Source organism: Mauremys mutica, chromosome 5, assembly GCF_020497125.1.
Source record: "Mauremys mutica isolate MM-2020 ecotype Southern chromosome 5, ASM2049712v1, whole genome shotgun sequence".
Taxonomy (NCBI): domain Eukaryota; kingdom Metazoa; phylum Chordata; order Testudines; family Geoemydidae; genus Mauremys; species Mauremys mutica.
Window position 1 is genome coordinate 113,270,299 of NC_059076.1, and position 14,288 is coordinate 113,284,586.

At 40.8% G+C, this 14,288-nt stretch overlaps 1 protein-coding gene and 1 long non-coding RNA gene across 3 annotated transcripts in view; one reads left to right on the plus strand and one right to left on the minus strand.

Moving 5' to 3' along the window:
* Nucleotides 1-11,542, minus strand: part of LOC123371876 — an 80,415-nt gene extending 68,873 nt beyond the window's left edge. Inside the window, exons 1-2 of the long non-coding RNA XR_006579975.1 lie at nucleotides 11,477-11,542; nucleotides 5,945-6,010 (exon numbers count right to left, since the gene is read on the minus strand). This is a non-coding gene — a long non-coding RNA (uncharacterized LOC123371876). The remainder of the gene's footprint in view (nucleotides 1-5,944; nucleotides 6,011-11,476) is intronic.
* Nucleotides 1-14,288, plus strand: part of LDB2 (LIM domain binding 2) — a 322,964-nt gene that overhangs the window by 33,898 nt on the left and 274,778 nt on the right. Inside the window, exon 1 of one of the 2 annotated variants that reach the window (XM_045019749.1) lies at nucleotides 11,644-11,714. The exons of the other annotated variant lie outside the window; for it this stretch is intronic. The gene's annotated coding sequence lies outside the window, so the exon portion shown is untranslated. Of the gene's footprint in view, nucleotides 1-11,643; nucleotides 11,715-14,288 lie in introns of those variants that run through there. 2 annotated transcript variants of the gene reach the window in all.

The window sequence follows — 14,288 nt, forward strand, 5'->3', positions numbered from 1 at the left end:
AGCTCCATGAGCCACACTTCAGCTGTAAAAGAGCTGCATGCAGATCATGAGCTGCAGTTTGACCAACCCTGCCATAGCTGTTCAGTTCACTACACCCTTTGGTTATCTAACAGGTGGTACACCTCTACCCTGTTATAATGCGACCCGATATAACATGAATTCGGATATAACGTAGTAAAGCAGCATTCCGGGGTGGGGGTGGGGCAGGGCTGCACACTCCAGTAGATCAAAGTAAGTTCGATATAATGCAGTTTCACCTATAATGCAGTAAGATTTTTTGGCTCCCGAGGACAGCGTTATATCGGGGTAGAGGTGTACATAGATGCATGATGGGGACAAGTGAACTGGTTTGGATAAAATAGGAAGCCCCCTCATCTTTCAACCGGAACTCAGATCAAATACAAACTGAAAATTATTTGAGATTGGAAAAAATGTAGTTAACACTCTATCCTTTATCCCTTGGCATTATTTTGAATTTTGACATGTCCCCGTGCTTCCTAGTTCCACCTGGGGCCAGAAGTGAACTAGGAGTAATCTTGTAAGTAAAGGAATGGTTGGTCTGTCCTGATTTCCAGCCCATGGATTAGAGCTGAGAGAACTAATTGATATTTGTATACATATATTTGTTCCTGTTCATGAATTATATTCAAGCAGCTTGCAAACTTCACAAATTAATTAATTGTTCAAAATTATCTGGTGAATAATATTTTTGTCCATAGAGCTCAAGCTGGTCCTATGCAAACACTGGGTATTAGAAATGTAAAAGATTTTTGTTTTGACCGAAACAGATCACGTGGTATTGTTTCTATTTTCTGATTGCAGGACTGTAACTCTTAGGCCTGGTCTACACTACACGTTTATACCGTATTTAGCAGCATTAAACCGATTTAACACTGCACCCGTCCACACAACGAAGCGCTTTATATCAATATAAAGGGCTCTTAAAACACATTTCTGTACTCCTCCCCAACGAGGGGAGTAGCGCTGAAATCGGTATTGCCATGTCGGATTAGGGTTAGTGTGGCCGCAATTCGACGGTATTGGCCTCTGGGCGGTATCCCACAGTGCACCATTGTGACCACTCTGGAAAGCCATCTGAACTCGGATGCACTGGCCAGGTAGACAGGAAAAGCCCCGCGAACTTTTGAATTTCATTTCCTGTTTGCCCAGTGTAGAGCGCTGATCAGCACGGACTGTACAGGAGATACTGGATCTGATTGCTTTATGGGGAGACAAATCTGTTCTATCAGAGCTCCGTTCCAGAAGACGAAATGCCAAAGCATTTGAAAAAATCTCCAGACAGAGGCCACAGCAGGGACTCAACACAGTGCTGCGTGACAAGTGTAACGGAAAGTCAAAGAATCAAATGGACGCTCATGGAGGGAGGGAGGGAGGACTGAGGACTCCAGCTATCCCACAGTCCCCGCAGTCTCCGAAAAGCATTTGCATTCTTGGCTGAGCTCCCAATGCCTGAAGGGTCAAAAACATTGTCCCAGGTGGTTCAGGGTATATCTCGTCAATTTACCCCCCTCCCCACCGTGAAAGAAAAGGGAAAAAAACTTTTCTCGCCTTTTTTCAATGTCACCGTATGTCTACTGCATGCTGCTGGTAGACGGGGTGCTGCAGCGCTGAACAGCAGCATCCCCTCCCCTTCCTTTCCTGATGGTAGACGGTGCAAAATAGTGGAAAACCGTCCTCATCATCCCGTGAGAGCTCCTGGCTGGCCTCGGTGAGGTCGGCCGGAGGCGCCTGGGCAACAATGGGAATGACTCTTGGTCATTCCCGGCAGACGGTGCAAAAGGATTGAAAACCGTCCTCATCATAGCAACTGGGGGCTGAGCTCCATCAGCCCCCCCCTTTCATGTCTAATGAAGATTCTGTACTGCTTGGACTATCATAGCAGCGGGAGGCTGCCTCCCCCTCATTTTATCTCACTAAAAAGTCAGTGTTTCTTATTCCTGCATTCTTTATTACTTCATCACACAAATGGGGGTGACACTGCCACGGTAGCCTAGGAGGGTTGGAGAAGGAGGGAAGCAATGGGTGGGGTTGTTGTAGGGGCACCCCCTAGAATGGCATCATCATTTCTGCAGGATCTCTGCGGCTCTGACCCGGAGCGGCTGTGCTCTCTGGTTCTCTATGACACTTGCCCTATATTCCAGGGCAGGACTAACTCTATTTTTAGACAAAACATAAAGAAGGGAATGACCTGGGGAGTCATTCCCATTTTTGTCCATGCGCCCCCGGCCGACCTCAGCGAGGCCAGCCAGGAGCACCCATGACAGCAGCAGACAGCACAAAAGGACTGATAACTGTCATCACCAATTTCCAATTGCAGACAGTGCTATAGCTGGTAACCATCTCTGCTACCTTGCAAAGGTAAATGAATGCTGCTGTGTAGCGCTGCAGTACCGCGTCTGTCAGCAGCATCCAGTACACATACGGTGACAGTGACAAAAGGCTAAACGGGCTGCATGGTTGCCATGCTATGGCATCTGCCAGGGCAATCCAGGGAAAAAGGGCGCGAAATGATTGTCTGCCGTTGCTTTCACGGAGGAAGGATTGAGTGACTACATTTACCCAGAATCACCCGCGACATTGTTTTTGCATTGGGATCTCAAGCCAGAATTCCAGTGGGCGGGGGAGACTGCGGGAACTATGGGATAGCTACCCACAGTGCAACGCTCTGGAAATCGACGCTAGCCTTGGTGCATGGACGCACACCGCCGAAATAATGTGCTTAGTGTGGCCGCGTGCACTCGACTTTATACAATCTGTTTTAAAAAACCAGTTTATGTAAAATCGGAATAATACCGTAGTGCAGACATACCCTTAGAATCAAGTATTAGAGGGTAGCCGTGTTAGTCTGGATCTGTAAAAGCAGCAAAGAGTCCTGTGGCACCTTATAGACTAATAGACGTATTGGAGCATGAGCTTTCGTGGGTGAATACTCGCTTCGTTGGATGCATGTAGTGGCTACATGCATCCAACGAAGTGAGTATTCACCCGTCCATGAAAGCTCATGCTCCAATACGTCTGTTAGTCTATAAGGTGCCACAATAATTACCCAATATTATCTTGCAATTTGCTGTAGCTTTGAATACTTCTGCTAGTGCACATGTTGCTATAACATTTTGGACAGTGAAAATGATGGAGCATGAAAACAGGTGAGTAAAATTCAAAATGTTTGAATGAATATTCACAAATGCCCCTTCTCCCCCCAAGTATTTGCTTAGCTCTACTTTGGATAAACATCCAATGAAAATGATCCCAAACAGAAGCTTTTGAGATTTTCACAGACAAATGAAGTACACTTTACACTTCACAACCATGTCAGTGCAAAATATCTCTATATTCATGTTCTGGTAACCTATATATTTTCCAAATGGAACATTCTGAAGTAGGTATGTCCTAAAACTATCCAACAAATATAAAAGCAATATTACAAAATTGCCATAAATTAAAAGGAATCAAGGTAAATACCAGATAAATTCTTGATTGATCATGAAGAGCACAGCAATAAAAGGTCACAGAGAGTCCCAAAGTCTGCCCGTGGCAATTGTACTTGACTACTGTTGACTTTGAGAGTTGTACAGTTTGTGCCTACATAAGAGTACAATTATCCTCGATCCTACTGGAGAATAAAATCACACCTGTAGCTAGTATCCTGTCTTAATGTAGGTATTGTAGCCAGAATAGTTAGCATCTGAAATTTAACCATTGTATCTGGATTAATTGGTATGCATAAAAATATTATACCCAGATAATCCTTCTCTTTCAGTTGTCTGGATGTGTTTGTTTTACCATTAGACGGTAAAAGTCCTTGGTGGGTAGTACAGCAGGCTAGTGTATTAGACACACTCATATATTCAAGTGGGATTTAGCATAAAATGTTGTGTGCTACACACACTGTATAATAGCTTTTCTTCAAAGTCAACATTTGCCACATTACCACACACAGTAGAAATGGAGATAAAGATGACATGGTATTTCTCTACATTTAATATCGGGGGGAAATAAGGATAACTCATACCTCTGCTTGGTAACTGGCAAATATTTTTCTTAATGGCAGTGCTATATACGTAAGTACAGGAAACATTTAATTCTGATAACATAATTAATATAACATTGCACCATCCCCTTTATTCTCAATATTGTATGTACGTATACAACAGCAGATTTTTTTTTAGAGCATGACATTTTGAAAGTTCCAGTAGATTCCTAGTGAAAAAGTGCAGGTTGTACATTTATATAAACTACAGTACAACACACCTATTTGTACTGATAAATACACATGTAAACAAACTACTAGAGAAGGTCTAATTGCTATGCCTAATTTGCCTGCATACTTCTGAGCATTAAAGAGAATTCGGCTTAATTTTCTCACAACCTCTATTTTAATCTCTGTCCCAGTTTTCCAAAGCCCATCTCTGTTTATGTAAATGTAACATGATCTGAGCTGCATGGGATAATCTTGATGGGAGAATAGTTTGTATCATTTTAAATGAGTGAGATGCTTTATGTGACATTCTTGTTTAAGTGGCATGAAAATCTGAAGTTAAGTGCTGTGTAAATGAGGACAGAATAGAGCCCTTTGTATCTCATTTCCAACCTGTTACAGGATCATCTAGAGCTATAACCACATAAATCCCCTGAGGCTGTGCATCTCCAAGTCTCACTCTTACTATGCTGTTTCCTGATCACAATGGAAATCCATTCAATTGAGATTGAAGCTCAGGGAAGTCTCACCAATATGCTCTTTCTAAATTTGAAACAACATCTCCTTATGGCCCCTTTTTACATACACTATGGTTTTCTGATAGTATTTCTGCTGAAACACCACACAGTCTGTTTTTATGTGTGTGCTAGAGTATTTAAGGGGAGACAGGAGCATCTAGTAATCAGACTAGGGAACAGTTAGCTGGGACTCCAGAGTAAGAGCATTTTCCCAGCTCTGTCTGTCACTGATTCATTGAGTGATCTCAGGCAAATCGTAACCTCTCTCTGCCTGTGTACTCATCTACAAAATTGATAAAGTTTGTAAACATTTTCACATTGTGAGATCTCAAGTGCAAGGCACTATACAGCACAAAACTGAAATATACTATTGTTTATATAGGCGCATCCTAACTCAGAATGAATTCTTACGCCAAACTAAAAATTTTTAAAAAATTGCAAGCTGCATGCAAAGAGAGACTCATACAAACTAGAATTTTAAAGTTTTTTTAAAAAAAATGGGAAGCAGTAAACTGTAGTACTATTCTTCAGTGTGTAATCTGCACACTGAAATGTAAATAGGGGGTCAGGCTCTCCTATGGCCATGTGACCCTCTCAGCAGGAAAAGGGGACGGGAGGGAGGGAATGCATAGAGACGTGTACAAGGATATGCATGAGCTGGGAACTTCTGCAGCAAAAATAGCTTTCCTGCACAGTCAATGGTGCATAGCATTCTGTTTAAAAACCCTTATTAAATTAAGAGGAGCTCTCTGCAGCCACCAGGCTTTGCTGCTGTGTTTGTACTTCCATAATGTTGAGAATACTGGAGCTTAATATCAACATGAAGGTTTAGAAAAATGCAGTAACGTTCAGATACAACTTGATTGCTGAAGGAGCAGAGACATGGAACATGAAAACTTGATATGTCTCACCTGAGGAAGTACCAGCTCTTCTGCTTCTCTTTGTTCATTTTATAAAAATGTCTCATATGCATTCTTTTGTCACCACAAGACAGAGGGATTGGCAGCCAGGCACTCCTCAGTATGTTAATTACCTAGGCTTTCCTGATGGTAAAAATCAGTAGGCTTCCTTGGCTTTTCCCTCTTTTTTTCCTTCTCAAATCAGAACACAAGTCCATCCCACCTCCTGTAGTAATATTATCAGTCTGTGTATTAATACAATGTATTTGTTCATTCATAAACATGCATTTCATCACTGCTGTACTCACCTTAGTCCTGAATGTCTCTGACTGGATTTTGTGCCGTTTAAGCAATGTTTTTGCTTTGCAGAATTCCTGTGACATGACAAAAACCCTATTTATTTAAAACCTAATGTGGTACAATGTCTTCCATCCCAAATATCAACTCTTACATAACCTTGAGATGGCCATTCATTCTTTCCCTGGAGAAGTTCGGGAAAAGGTGCAGTGTCCCTCTAAATCACAAATGAAATAAGTTTGTTGGCTCGAATAGTATTTCTCCTTGCAACCCCCCCCCCCCCCACATTTCAATGCAGTCCATTAGTCATTGTTCAAAGGAGGCTGTTCTCTGACCCCAGGGGGAGAGGAGGAGGGAGCTTGGGGGTTAAACGCATTTGCTGATCAGTACATAGAGGGACATTGTTCTTCATTTTTTGCATGTCCTGTTTTCGGGCGGGGGGCGGGGGGGAGACAAACAAACCTAGTTTCCAGGATCACAATGTTTCAGTATTTGGGCACACTGTATGTTTGATGCAGCTAATTTAAATAAATGATTTTCATATATAAGCAATTAAACCTATAATTAGCACTGTTTGACTGAACTAATCTGCTAATATCCTAACACACATTTATTTTTGCTGACATTTTTAAGGGGAGAGAAAAAATATTTCAGAGGAATTGCAAGGAATGCAATATAAAAACATAAAGTATTTTAATTTCCATGAATCAAAGCAGCAACGACAAGAAGATAAAGTCCTATTTAGACCACTATTTTTCTTTCAGCTTTGCAGGGAATGTGAAATTATGCATACTCCCTTCCTCTGAATTAAAAGGAAAAGTCTGCAATAACCAAAAGCACCAAATCTTTTAAAGTAAATGTTAAGCTTTTACACTACTGGGTTTTTAAAAATACCCCAAAGCCCTTTGATGAGATCTATTGGCTCACTGTATTTTGAAACGTGGACACACATCTAATCCAGTGGTAGCAGAAGTGACTGAGTCATACCCCAAGAGTTTGCCTCTTACTGGCTGAATTTTAGCTTCTCTGCACAAGATAGAAATTTATTAGGAGAAAATTATTCTGGTGTTCGCTGACAACAACATTCCTGATAAAAAACCTTGTTCTGAGTGCAGTCTAACAAGATACATTTGTTGGCTGTTTTTGTTCCTTGGACTCGTCTTTTAATTTTAGCTCTGTTGTTTTACTGCTGTATATTTACATTTAGAGCCAGACATGATCTATGTGTGTTCATGTGGGGTTTGGGAGGGATGGGGAGCGGGGAAGGTGGGAGGGAAAAGGAGGATAAAGTTTAAGTGACAGCCTCTTTTTTCTGCAGTTAAAATCCAGAGGGAAAAATCCTCATTGTGTTTTTGACACAAAAATACTGGAACTGGTCAATTACCTGTGTGTGCCACATTGAAATCTGTGTTCATAGAAGTCCCTCATAACAAAAACATGTGTAATTTTATTAGATTTTGATACATCTGTTTATCAGCTCTGAAATCAGTAGATTTTACAGCACTACTTAGGCAACATGGAAATAACATTATATTGGTGTTTTATCATTTTGTTTCTAAAACTATATTCAATTTGTATCTAGAATAGACAACGTAACCCAGCCTAGCAGCGCTCAGGCCATTCAGTTCTATTAGGGGCCCACAGCAGTCCCTTTACACAACTCTCTGGGGAAGAGGACTCACAACTTACTTCCCTCTGACCAAGTGCCCAAGCAGGTTACTCACTCCTAATCCCACCTCATTTAAGGCTGGGAGACAGATTCCTTCTTTCCAAGGCTTCCCAACATTTTTTTCCACAGGATCTCTGCCTTATTCAGTGCCTTGAATGCTCAAAGAAAGAATCACTTTTTTTTAAGTGCTTCAAGCTGCTTTCTGTGGCGGCCTAAATTTTTTTGTTGCTGAAGTTGGAAGATGTGAATTTATGAGGGAGAGGGTTGGAGGAGAAAAGAAGATGGTATTGTGGTGAAGGTAGTTCACTGAGACATAGGAGACCTGGAACTTGGTTTTCTCTCAGTGTCTGCTGCACGTGTCCTATGTTACGTTTCCCAAAAGGGTGATTATTAACCGTGTATCCTCATTTTCTGGGTGCCCAACTTCAGACACCTGGGGCCTGATTTTTAGAAGTGTTGAACATTCTCACTGCAGCTGAAATCCACAGGGGCTGCAGATACTCAACATCTCTGAAAAATCAGGCCCTAAGTAGCTCATATTAGTGAAAACTTGCAAATTTTAGCCTTAATCTCCCTGAGCCTCAGTTCCCCATCTGTAAAATGGGGATAATTATACTTTGGTACCTCAGCACAGACTTGTAAGGGTTTCTTTGTGGGGTCTAGATGCTATGTTGTTGAGTTCACTAGAACAACCTAGGAGGAAATTGGTAATTCTGTATCCACTGTGGGGTTTGGTTGATGTTCAGTGAATAAGGCACAACAGGGCTAGTATATCTCAAAAATTGTCTGAGAGATTCCCAGTTATGCATGTCCCCTCCTGAGCATCTGCTTCTACTTCCAGTCATCAGTGGGAGGGTGGGGGAGTCACTCTTAGCCACATATACTGTACATAGTGAGACTGCTGGGTATTGCTTTAAAATTCTAAACCACAGAGACATGAACTCAAACCATATAAGACCTGCCCTGGGGCATATAGCTCTCACCCTCTCCACAGCCACAAAGCTATGGCTAGAACAGTGCTATATATACAGTCACTTAACTGAAATCTCTATGTCCATTGTCTGATTGGGGACCATGCTTTAGGTCAGGGGTTCTCAAACTGGGGGTTGTGACCCCTCGGGGGGAAGGAGAGGTCCTGAGCAGTCAGACTCCACCCCCAAACCCCACTTCACCTCCAGCATTTATAATAATGTTAAATATAAAAACTGTTTCTAATTTATAAAGGGGGTCACACTCAGAGGCTTGCTAAGTAAAAGGGGTCACCAATACAAATGTCTGAGAACCACTGCTCTAGATGGAGTCTTTATGGTCAGGGAGCATGTTATGTGGAAGGCAGAGGGAAAACTGAAGGACCCTAATAACTATCTTTTTAATGTAGTTTTTGTATGTAATTATATACAAATATTGGTTGTATTGATTGTGTATATATTCCAACAAACAAATCTTTGGTAACCATTAAGGTTGCTTAGGTGAAAAACCTCCTAATGCAATCTCTTAAAGGTCAAGAAATATCCAGTTAAAGTAGATTTCTTTAACGTACCTAATTCCCACAAATCATATTAACTATCATTCTGTCACAGTCCAACCCTCTGAACTACTGTGTGAAAATCTGACCTGGGTTAGCAACAATTATCCTTATCACAAATTTTCTACTTAGTGTCCTGTTTGGTCCAGAAGTTCTAAATTCTACTTTAAAGAAATGATATTTTCAAAACCACATTATTGTTGTTCCTATTCATTAATTCCATCGGAGAGCTTAAAACCATTAACAGCTGTATTTTGGGGTGGGTATGTGGTATACCACAGTTTGATTTTGATAATTACATTTCAGTACTGTCAGCATGCTTCAGTATATTTCATTGCACTGTATCCACACAAATAAAAACAGAATGAAAATATGCAATTCTGAAGAGTTCACAGACAAATTGAATAAGTAACTTTAATTGCCTAACTTTTTTACTTTGATTTTTTTGAAGGTGGGGGTTTTATATGTAATATAGGTTATAATTAGATGTTAAAGGCCTATGCTAATACCTTCAGAAACTGAAGAAAGAAAAGAAGAGAGAGAGAGAGAGGGAGAGGCAAGATAGCCAGCCAGAAGCCTGTAAGCACAGCATGACCCTGGAAAAAGCTAGAGAGAGAGAGCTTTTGGGTCTGGTATTGGATAAAGAGGTTTGGTAAGGTAAGGTGAGAAAATGCTCCTTTTGTTCCAATTCCTTCTGCATTCAGAGAGACAGGACTTTGTATGTTCATTGTACATAAACAAGATTGCATCACAGAAAATGCCTGGCTCCATCAATTTCTACTTCCAACTGGAACATCACAGGGTCCCAAACTTTGACTAGCCACTCAGGTTGAAAAGGAACAACAATGTAATAGAGCCAACATTTTTAAAAAATGGGTGCTTAAAGTTAAGTTCCTAAATCTTGATTTAGACATGTGTATAAGAGGCTTGATTTTGAAAGGTGTTTAGCATTCAGAGCTGAATAAAAAACGGGTTGTAAAATACAGGCTGTTGTCTGTAGGATCCCTGCCTGATTTTTGTAGAAGGTGGGGAAAATAAAAGTACTAACTTAGTTTCAAAATTGTAAAAATGAACAAAATGTGTGACTTTTAGATACTATGCATGTAAAATGGCAACAGTATATACAGTATTTCTGCATCACACAGCACGGCAGCTGTTCTTCTAGTTATTAGCTAGAGAAGCTCCTAGCAAACAAAAACTGCACTGTACGATTTTCCCTTTTTGGTTTGATATAACATATTGACCTCTGCAACCTAAGTAAATCCAAACCCTTCAGCATGACCATAGAGGCCACCCTCTGCAGACATTTGCCCTGCAATGGATTGGAGACAGCTGATACAGAGGGATATGAGATCAGAAGAAATTGATATTGGGAGCTAAATTTGTGTCCATATCCCCAGATTGCATAGCTTACAAATGTAATGGCATTGTGACCTTAGCCACTGGCATGTAAACTGGGGTTGATTTGCAACAGTCAGCAGAAAAATGCTTTAGGCCCCTGAGTTGTTATAGCTTTTTAAAGTTATCCAATATAATGTGCTTTTATTAATTTGATGCTGAAATTACCATTTGAGTTTGGTGTTCATTGTAAACCCTAGTTTTCAGCAATGAAAAGGAAACCTGAAAACGCTGGACTGTGGATTCTGGTACCCATTCAAAACTTTGGATGCTTGTTTGAAGCTCATTAGAACTTTTGGAATCTCATTCTGCATATTAGTTCTGGGAATTTCTTGAAAACAAGTTTTTTTGTGTGACCTCTGCAGCTTCCAATTCTGGTCCAAGACAGAGGTCAGAACTAAAGTTTAAAATTTGAGTTTCAACATTTCAGAACCTGGGCATAGGTGGAGCTTGAGTCAAGGTCTGTTCCAAAAATGGGGGAAGGTACAATGATGGGATGGCTCTAATTTTATCTCTATCAATTCACCCAGCCCTGTTATTCAGTAGCAGTGGAGTTTCATATCCTATTTGACTGAAACATGGTGTTACAATTGCTAGAATAAATATGTATTTGAATGAAAAATGACTTAAATCTAGATGGTCAGATTTTGATCCCAGATTCTCTAGGAATTCTCTGACTTCAACAACCTTATTCCAGACTTAAACATATGTATCTGACATCAAAATTTGGTCCAAAAGTGTTTGTATAGTGATGCTTTAATATAAACTAGCAATAATATATCCTAAAATTCTTTCTTCCCTTTTCCCTCTGCCAAAATAAATAAATCTCTCTCCCCCCTGCCCCCAAAGCATAAAGTCTTTTTGACTGTCTGGATTAATTTAAATATAATACCCTCATCACTGATGTCATGTCTCTCCCACCCTGCTGGTTTCCAACAGGCTCCCTCTTACCTTTGCTGATCTCTCACAAAGTCCTTGGCAGAGCATCAGCAGCTCTGATCATTTCCTCTGGGCTGGTTGCCATTGCCATATTTTATATACTTCAGGGTTTCCATGGGGTTGCAGATGCACAATGCATCATTGGAATGTTATGACCAAACAAGGCTTGAGCACTGCAGCTTACCCAGCATTTTGCCAGACCTGCTGTGAGACCCTCTCATGGGCTCGGGGTGGGGAGAGATAAGCAAAGGTTTGTGATAGGTTGGGGGAGAGTGCTGGAAGCAGAACAGACCTTGGGTGGGGGAAAGAACAGAGTGTTGTATACGGGGGGAAAATACACAGGATGGCAGGGGAGGGATTAGTAATTGCACTGGAAAATATCTAAAATAGAAAGAGATAAGAATGCAATTGATTTGATTCGGGATGTGATGTATCAGGTAAGGAACAGATTATAGCTGGAGAGAGAGGAAGAAAGGTGAGGGATGGATAGAGCAGAGGGTTAGGAGAAGGCTATAGTTGGAGTGGGAGAAAGACAGGGTAGAGAGAGGCTGTAGAGAGGGTTGATGGTGAGGAGGAGACTTTACATAGGATAAAGTGAGATAAGCATCTGTGCTTGTAGAGGTTTAACTGAACTGGACTGTACCTCAAACCTTTTGGGAACAGTCCTCCCCTAATTACAATGCCATTACTATGTGAGATTATGATGCAAAAGCAATGTACTACAAGTCTCAGTGAGCCCATTACTATGCTTCTGTGATGTTATGATATGAAAAGGGAAAATTATTTCAGTGCAATATTTCTATGGTTGTTCCTCTGTGATGTTGACAGTGGGTCATGTTACATTATATGTATGACATACATTCCCAGCCCCACACAAAAAGAATTCATTAATTTAGATTTAAGGGTGCTAGACTGCATACTGTAAAAAGCTAAGAACCAGCTAGTTAAGTCACTCAGCACCCTCTCTATGTTCCATACATTAGTCCCCTCCTCAGGCTTAATTAACCCCCATTTAATCACCTACAAGTGATATCTCAATGAACACAGTCCTGGGAAGAATGGCTGTGGTGGGGGAAGGATGGAGCTAAGGGACAGAGAATGCAAGTGGAACTGTTGGCAGAGGAGAAAGTCTTCATTATCCACCTCCAAGCTGTCCAAGGCTAAGTGGGAGGTCCTAGCCTTCTGCAGCAGAAGTTCATGTCTGATGGACCTGCTCATGGCTTTACCTTTAGTCCAGTGGCTCTCAACCTTTCCAGATGACTGTACCCCATTTCAGGAGTCTGATTTTGTCTTGTTTACCCCTAAGTTTCCCCTCTCTTAAAAACTACCGGTACTTCCTTCCGAAATCAGACATAAAAATACAAAATGTCACACTATTCTATTACTGACAAATTGCTTACTTTCTCATTTTTTACCATATAATTATAAAATAAATCAATTGGAATATAAATATTGTACTTACATTTCAGTGTATAGTATACAGAGCCGTATAAACAAGTCGTCATTGGTATGACATTTTAGTTTATACTGACTTGGCCAGTGCTTTTTATGTAGCCTGTTGTAAAACTAGTCAAGTCTCTAGATGAGTTGATAGACCCCCTGGAAGACCTCTGCATACCCTCAGGGGTACACATACCCCGGGTTGAGACCACTGCTCTAGGGGACCACAGGAAGTTCACTAGAGGGAACCTGGCTTTAGCTGCCTCTCAGGACTGCAAACAGTATTGCCAGCCACAAACATTTGAAGATTGTGAGTCAGGCCCCCCAAAATAATGAGATTTAAAAAGAAAGAGGATTCTTTATATTTTGCCTTCTGACTTTTGAGCCTTTAGGGTGCACTTAGGTCACTTTTTCAAGCTTTTCTATGAGGGTTAGACATGTGTTTTAAAATGAAAGCTGAGAGTCTAACATAATCACATGACTCTATGGGCTGGGGCTTTAAGGAAAAACAACAAATAGTGCAGGACTCATGATAAAATTGCAACAGCTGGCAACTCCCCTCCGTTCTTCTTGCCTCTTGTTAGTGATAGAGGCTGGAAGATGGTGAGAGAGAGGGGATGGGGATGTAGAGATTTTGAGCTGAAAATACTTCAGGAGCAGAAGTATGAGCTTTAAGTTATGGGTGCCTGACAACTTGGGCTTCCCACCCTTCCTGGCCTTTGAACACTTTTTGTTAATAGGGGCTATAAGGGTCATAGGAGCAGGGAGAATTGTTATGGGAGATACAAACACCTATACAAGCTGTCTGCTGTAGCCTTGGAAAATCAGTTCCATAAGTTTTCCTGCTGTCTCCATTCGTCTGAATAAGGGAATCATGGTGAGCTTTAATTTTAATATTTCAAAAGTAGCCACTGTTTGAGATTTTTTTAGGGTGTGTAGGAGGTTTGGAGTCTCTGGGGACCAGGGTTGTTTAGCTGGGGGGAGCAGCCAATAAATAAAATTAAAAATGAAAGATTGGTCCAGGCAAGGTTTTTTCAAGGGAACATTAAAAAATGTTTTCTCTGTAAAAGTTAGTAAATATGGAGACTAAATGTGGGATTAAAAAGCCCAAACAAAAAGCCCATTTGATTTTCAATGGGACTTGTGTTCCTGAGTCACTTACACACTTAGAAATCCTATCCTAAATTCACTTAATCGAAGTGTGAAATGGGAGGATTTTTGTCCTGCTGTAAGGGCAAGTCTCAATACAACTTTAACCCAGGACATACCATTACCTCCTCTGTTCTAGCTGCTGTATAGCATATATTTATATAATGATGTCTAAATATATATCTATATAAAAGAAAAACACCATAAACTATAGGAAAAAAGTGAAGGTTGCACT